The sequence below is a fragment of the Euphorbia lathyris genome, chromosome 7 (genome assembly GCF_963576675.1).
Source record: "Euphorbia lathyris chromosome 7, ddEupLath1.1, whole genome shotgun sequence".
NCBI lineage: Eukaryota > Viridiplantae > Streptophyta > Magnoliopsida > Malpighiales > Euphorbiaceae > Euphorbia > Euphorbia lathyris.
The window spans coordinates 2,663,340-2,671,576 of NC_088916.1; the positions used below are offsets into that span (position 1 = coordinate 2,663,340).

Sequence of the window (8,237 nt, forward strand, 5' to 3'; positions counted from 1 at the left end):
TTCTATTATTTTTACACTTTATTAACATAATTTTCCGTTAACGGTTCTATAACGGAATGTCAATAAAAGTCTATTATATTTTAAGGACATATTTTTTAACATCTCTAAAACTAAGACACTTCTATATGAATTATTTATATTAATAATATTAATTCAATTTCAAATAGAACACCGGAAGAAAAAATATACATGAACAACCGTCTGAATGTCAATAAAAGAATACAACATTTTATGGAAAAAAAAATATACACAGAAAATCATTACAAAGATCCCAAATAAAAAAAAAATACATATTTTTTTTGAAGAAAAAAAAATACATATTTGAATAGATATCAATCTACAAATAACAAAATCTGAAGCTTGAGCAGTTAAGATTTAATGCTGATTTCGGCCTCTCTTCCTCCACTGCAAAAATAAATAAATAAAAAAAGGAGAGAAAAATTAGCATAGAAAATCAATACAAGATAAATGAATTATGAACTCAGCATAGGACTAAAATGAGATAAACACATACCCATTCTTCCATTACAAGACTTCCCCAACCACACATGGCACAGTTTTAGGTGGAGATTTCTTTTGAGCTTCCATCGCAGCCTTAGATTTCGTCGATTGAGGATTCAATTTTCATCATGACTTCAAAGAATCAAAAACATAAAGATCATTCATTAACTTGGACATATTGTGCCTATTAAAAAAAAGGAAACTGATATACAAAGTAACTCATATAACTAAATGTTGCAGATCAAAAAAGATAATTCGTTCAACTTACCTGATCTTGATCTACGGTACAAAAGCATCTTGTTTCATGGGGCTCGCTAATTTAGTTCTTAAAATTGGAAGCGAAATTGAAAGAGGAATTCAGAGAGAGATAGAGAGATACAAACCTTGAAGAGAATAGCTGAATTCAATTTCAGCTGACCATGGTGAGGCGGCCATACATGGAAGATGAAGGAGTAAAAGGGATAAGAGGAAGGGATGAAAGATTAAGTTAGTCATGGGGGTGATTAGGTTTAATTTTCGCAAATTAGGCTTTTAATCGTGGACCACGTTTAACCCACAACTAAGTTATAGGATATGTTAATTTAACTTCTCTTTTTTTTATTTGAACTTCCTTTTTTTCTTAGTGTTGATGTAATTTTTTTATTTACATAAATAAAGAAGAGAGGGTTTTCATAAATATATAGAGAAATAACATTAACTATAAAATATATCATTTTTTTTTTGTAGAAACAGGAAAGAAAACAAACCAACACCGAGACAAAAGCTAACCTGGGATCAGCCTAGGAAAGCTAACCCCAACTCTGTCCTCTAAAAGGAGAGAAGAAAGATAGATAGGAGGATCAGAAAGGGTGGAAACATCTAACATCCCCTCGTGCCCAGCCGCCGCCAAGCGATCCGCAATTCGATTTGGTTCTCTGTAGATGTGGCTGAACTCTAAGGACTCAAAGGAGGAGCCAAGACTTCTTATTGCTTTGATAAGGTTCTCGCTACTAAGTCAAAAGGCATGATTATTAGAGATCATACTAATAGCCTCCATATTATCAGACTCCACAGCAAGCCTTTTAATACCCAGATTTCTGGCAAGCTTGACTCCAGAAAGAATACCCCAAAGTTCTGCTGAAAAGGATGAGCCCAAACCCAGGTTATGGGTGAATCCAGACAACCAGGCACCTCCCGCGTCCCTGAGCACGCCTCTAGCCGCGATCTTTCCATTGTTGAGACAGGAGCCATCCATGTTCAACTTAACCACCCCATCCTTCGGCCTACACCACCCAACGAGTTGAACCTCTTTATTCTGGGTAGAATTGGCAAGGGGGTCCCCTTTGAAGCTCCCCGTAATGGTAAGGAGCTTTTTAGAGAAGAACTCGGGTAAGTTCTGAATAAAAACAGTCTTCTCACCAAAGATCTCCTCGTTTCTCCACTTCCAAAGGTGGTGGCAGATAATAGCAAATAAAATGTCTCCCTGCTCCATGCTAGCCATTAACCTACCTTTAACCCCATTGGAGAACCAGTCATTCTCAGGGTAGGCAAAGAAGGAGGGGGAGAATGTGGTGCGGAAGAACTTTCTGCCAAACCTCCTTACTCTTAGGGCAGTCCCTAAGGGCATGGCACAAAGATTCAACTCGGCCGCTGCATCTACTGCAAGCACCTGAATCCGCCAAGTGACGTCTATGTTTATCCGAATTAGTCAGCAACCTGTCCTTGACTCCAAGCCACAGGAAGCTCCTCATTCGGTAAGGGATTTTCAGAGCCCAAATGGATTTCCAAGTGTCCGAAAGAGGGTCGGATCTGTCAAGAGTAAAAGCTTCAAAGGCAGACTTGCAAGAGTAAGCTCCATTTTTTGTCAGGGCCCAGCAATGTCTATCATTGTCCTCCTCAAGGTTACTAATCTTCACTCCCCTGATTCTGAGGAGAGAATCAAGGCTCAAGAAGGAATCAAACATAGACCAAATCCAGTCCCCATTAGAGTCCACCACATCGGCAATCCTCCAGTTGCGGAAATTGCTAGGCGGGGGAGAGCAGCAAACCTCTATAAGAGGTTTATCTCCGATCCAGGTGTCATATTAGAAGCTTATGGACTTACCATTACCCACCTCCAGGCCAACCCCCATGCAGAACTCAGCAAACACATCACTGAGCCCTTTCCAAAGGAAAGAACAATTGCCAATCCTCTCTTTAGGGCCCCCAAAGATTTTGTCCTTTCGATACTTGCCACAAAGCAATCGAACCCAAAGAGAACAAGGGTTCTGCCACATTCTCCAGAGGAGCTTCATCAACAAGACCTTATTGTTATCTTTAGCTTGTCTGATGCCAAGACCCCCCCTGCTTTTAGGCTGGCAGACCTCCTTCCAAGGGACTAGGTGAATCTTCCTACCATCTCCAGACTCACCCCAAAGAAAACGCCGGTTGATTTTATCAAGCTCATTGAGAACCGGCTCAGGCAACTTATATGCTTGCATGATATGATTGGGAGCTGCGCAGTTGACAGACTGAATTAAAGTTAGACGGCCAGCCAAGGAAAGAGAATTGGCCTTCCAACTAGCACACAACCCATTAGTTTTGTCCAGAGTCTCCTTAAAGGAGGCTTTGGAAACTCTGTCACTATGAAGGGGGATCCCAAGATACTTTCCCAAGGATCGGGTAAGAGGGATACCCGAAAGATCGCTAAGCTTATTACAGAGGCTTATATCCATGTTCTTAGCAAAGCATCTGGGACTTGTGGACATTGATCTTCTGGCCAGAAGCAACGCAAAAGCACTCTAGGATATTCATGACCTCACCAATTTGCTCCTCATTCCCTTCCACAAAGATCATCACATCGTCAGCGAAGAACAAGTGGGAAATAGGAGGGCAAAATCTGTTAATGGACACAGGATGGAGACTCCCCTTATTCACAGCTTCTTGAATTAGGTGAGCCAGCCTTTCCATTGCTATCACAAAAAGGAAAGGGCTCATAGGATCTCCTTGACGGATACCCCTAGAAGGAGAAAACTCATCAGACATATCTCCATTGATCAGAACCTGGAAAACAGGAGAAGACACGCAACCTTCAATCAAACTCCTCCAGTTCTCAGGAACACCAGTTTTACTTAAGTTATCCAAAAGAAAGCTCCAGTTTAAACGATCATAAGCTTTCTCCAGATCAAGCTTGAGAGCCATGATCCCTTTCTTACCCTTCCTCATTTTCATGGAATGGACCATCTCCTGGGCAATTACCACATTGTCCATCATTTGCCTACCAGGAACAAAGCTACCTTGATTTTGGCTAATAATCTCAGGAAGGATCCGCCGGATCCTATTCGCCACAATCTTAGTGATAGCTTTGTATAAAACATTACATAGGCTGATCGGCCTCATTTGTAAAAAGGAGGAGGGCTTTTCAACCTTAGGGATCAGAACCAGGAGGGTTTTATTCACTAGGCTAATCTCGTTGGAATCGCGGAAGATTCCAAAGATAAAATTATAGACACCTTCCTTCACCGAGTCCCAATGTTTATGGTAGAAACTAGCAGGGATACCATCGATCCCTGGAGCTTTAGTAGCTCCAATACTGGTGAAGGCAAGATCAATTTCTTTCCGGTCGATAGGATGAAAGGCATCAACAATTACATCCTCCTCCAGCCTAGGAAAGGTGACCCCAGAGTGGGCTTTGTCCAGATCCACAACTTCCTCTTTAAAATATATCATTAAAAAAGTAGAATAAATTTTCTCTGTAAAAAAAGAAATAAAATAGATTTTTTTTTATTTATCCTAACATATACGGAGATTTAATAATAATTGTTTTTAAAATAGTAGTAATTAATTTTCTTGACATAATTTACTAAATTGGAATTAATTCACGTAAAGTTATATAAGAAAAACTTATTGGCTTCGCGAAAAATCGAGTTTTACGTAAAACCATTGAATTTGACGTAAATTTTCTATTTTTAGATATAATTTAAATAAAGTTAGATTTAATTTACGGCACACAGAATACGCGCGGTCGAATTTTTGAATATATGGACAAAACTACAAAGCGTCTTCTACTAAAAAATATTAGGACACTTTTTATCGTCGCAAAACCCAAACTGTCTATAAATTAAAAAAAATACCGATATTTTTTTCTAAATATGTAGTTAAATTTTTAAAAGTGCCAATAAAAAATTCAAAATGTCATTAAGTGATTATAAAATGCCACACAAAAATAAAAAGCGTGGCTACATTTTTAGGTACGGGGATACAAAAAATAAAAATATATTTAAATAAGAACTATCGAGACGCTTTCTCATGACACAGATTCTATACCGTCTTTAACTTTAAAAAAATACCGACGCATTTTTTAAAAACGTAGTTAATTTTTTAAAAATGCCATCAAATAATAAAAAGCGTCATTAAGTAATAATAAAATCCGACATAAATACAAAAGTGTGGGTAAATGTGAAAATATCAAGACACATACTGAAAAACGTCGTTAAAATAGTGTCGTAATAGACCCTTTTTTTTTTGTAGTGAGAGGTCATGAGTGTAATTTACCCTTATGTTATATAAATTAAACATGGGATAATGTCCAAATTTACTTTTATTGTTTTGAGAAATTGTAAATTTATTAAGTAACGAACGAAATTATACAATTAAACATTTGACATTCTAGACATAGTAAATTTTATCTCTACCTAATAGAAAATTTAAACATTAAACAGACTACTTTACTATTATTTAACTCGTTATTTAATTATCGCATCAGACCCAATTATGTCTAAAGTATTTATTATGTTACTAACATAGTTACAATCAACATGCTAAAATGTCAATATTCAAGTTTGTTAGATACAAGTTAATTAACCAGCTAAAATGACAAAACTTCTTCCGTTTATTGACAAAATCACTTGTTTAGAAGATTCGGTATGGTAGTCAAATAACTATCAAATCACTTTGTTTGCATTTTTTCTCCGGTATAAAGTTGATGTTTTTTGGCAATGTTACACGTAAAATTGCATCATTTCATATGTCAAGGGTATAAACTTTCCTAAGGCAAAATTTGGACTTTATGCCTTTTATATATTAGTCATAATAGGTCCTTGAACCGGGTCTAAAAACTGATTAATTTACTTAAACTGACATATAGATGATTTGAATTTGTTTAAAATGGCACATTGACTCTCCAAATATACTTACATTGATCTATTGGTCCTCTAGACCTGTTTATCCAAAGTCTTCATTGTTTTTCCGTGTGGACTTTGTTGAAACACCTTTCCACATGATTTTGATTTGACAAAATTATTTAAGTATATGATTAAAAAATATTCTAAACACACTAAGTTTAAATGCTTTGATTTATTATACTAATGTGTTTGTTCAATGTTAAGTTACTTGTTTATAAGACACAAATATTAAAAGGCTAAAGGCCCAAAAGAAAGTCAAAGGCCCAAGTCAAAACAGATCAAGACCACTCGGCCCGTGTAAGCAAAACGCTGTCGTTGTGATAAAACGCAGCTCAGCATAAGAAGGATCGAGAAGACCTTCCTTGACTACTTCGGAACGAAGCTGCTGAGTTGAACGACAAAGAGTACAAGACAGCAGCTGAGCAAGAGCAACTTCCAGACAAAGTATTTCCACTTCGGGTAAAGTTCAGAAGACACAGAAAGCTGTCTGGTTGACTTTGTCGTAAAAGGAGAGACAGTCTGCTGAACTGACCAAAAGCTGCTCTGCACTGACCGAAGACAGAAGATGCAAGAATCTGATTGGCCAACGGCACTGAAGCAGACTGAGTGACAACGACATGAAGCCGTTTCCCTCCAACGGTTATTTCGAAATTCGAAATCACCGAATGCCTCAAGTGTCACTATAAATAGGCCTTTCAGTTGCTTCATTCGATGCAGATCTTCAACTAGCCATTACGCTGACCAAATTCACACTTGAAGTTCTATGAGAAAAAGAAAGCAAATACTTACACCAATTTCCAGATTATTGTGTAAAAGTCTAGAGTGATTTCCAATCATCTAAAGTGTCTTAGCAATTGTTGTTTAGGACAATCTTAGTATCAATTCTAGAAATAGAAAGGAGAGGCTGAGTACTCGGTTATAGTACTCAGCGGTAGATATAGGAGTGAGTAGAGGTATAGAGGAAGGTACTCTTGTTATACTCAGCTTCTAGTTGTAAAAGGTTTGGTGCTCTACCTTTAAAGAGCTCAGTAGAGAATTCGAAAGCTCGGAACGTGTTCCGAGGACAGGACGTAGGCATAGAGGCCGAACCTGGATAAATCTGCTGAGTAACATCTTTCTAACCTTAAACTCCTTTGATATATATATTGCTTGCTTAAAAACTGACTAAGTAAAGAGGTCACGCTGAGTTGTGTGCATTGAGTATCTGAGTTCAGGAATAGACTCAAGTGCTATCTCCTGACTCAAGGAAAGAAGCTGACTTAGTCACCAATTGACTAAGCTAGTGTCTTAAGTTCACTCAGCGCACTGTGTAAACCTTTTTCAAAGAAAAAGAAGTCAGCCTCAACGTATAAAATTTTAAATAGTTCCTATCCCCCCCCCCCTTGGAACTAACTTGTTACGTTATAAGGGACCAACAAGTGGTATCAGAGCCTAAAAGCTCACTGTGCAAGGTTTAACTACCTTGAGCTGATCCCCACTATGGTTGAAAACAGCACTCGGTTTCTCCCAGGAAATCTGACAACTCAGATTCTACCTGAGGGTCTGTCCATAACTCGGTCTCCCCTATTCTTCGGGTCTAACTATACCTTCTGGAAGAATAGGATGAAAAATTTCATTCAGGCTACAAATATGAGTGCATGGCTATCTATAGTCCAAGGCCCATTTGTTCCTGTTGAAACTGTTGATGGCCAAACGGTTGTCAAATCTGAGACCAAATGGACAGAGGATGATCTCAAGAAGCTACAAAATTATGCTTCGGCTATAAACATGCTTCACTGTGCGCTAGATGCTGCAGAATACAACAAGATTTCAGGTTGTGAGTCAGCGCAGGAGATCTGGAAGAAGCTGGAGGTCACCTACGAAGGAACCAACAAGGTGAAAGAATCCAAGGTGAACCAGCATATGAGATTGTACGAGCTGTTCGAAATGAACGATGATGCAGGGATCTCAGACATGAATGCAAGATTCACAAACATCATCAACGAGCTCAAGAGACTTGGGAAGATCTTCACTGAGGAAGAACAAGTCAAGAAGATTCTTAGGAGTCTTCCTAAAAGCTGGCAAGCAAAGAAGACCGCTGTTGAGGAAGCTCAAGACTTAACCACCTATAAGTATGATGAACTCATTGGCTCACTGCTGACCCATGAGATCTCGATGAAGAATTTCGAGGTGAAAGAAAAGTCTGAAGACAAGAAGCAAAAGTCTCTTGTCATGAAAGCTGACTCCACTGATGGGAGCTCAACAGACGATGAAGAGATGGCTATGTTTACTAGAAAGATGAAAAGGCTGTTCAAAAAGAATGACAAATATTCTAAGAAGCCTTATAGGAAGTTTGATAAGTACAAAGCTGACTCCAGCGACATCAAGTACAAGAAGGACAACTCAAAGCCCATTACATGCTTTGAATGTCATCAAACTGGCCATATCAAGTCAAGTTGTCCCTCGCTGAGGAAAGAAAGAAAGAACGGCAAGAAGGCAATGGTGGCAACCTGGAGTGATAGTGATGATTCATCATCATCTGAAGCTGATGCCACTGAGTCAGCAAAGATTTGTTTCATGGCTGACGAACTTGCTGAGCCATGTGTTTCTGAGCAT

General features: G+C 38.4%; 1 long non-coding RNA gene across 1 annotated transcript; it reads right to left on the reverse strand.

Moving 5' to 3' along the window:
• Positions 1–212: 212 nt before the first annotated feature.
• On the reverse strand, positions 213–1,031 carry LOC136201253 (uncharacterized). Its single transcript, XR_010673760.1, has 3 exons — positions 885–1,031; positions 515–633; positions 213–405 (listed from the first exon to the last, which is right to left on the reverse strand). It is a non-coding gene; the product is annotated as an uncharacterized lncRNA (long non-coding RNA).
• Between the last annotated feature and the right edge of the window lie 7,206 nt (positions 1,032–8,237).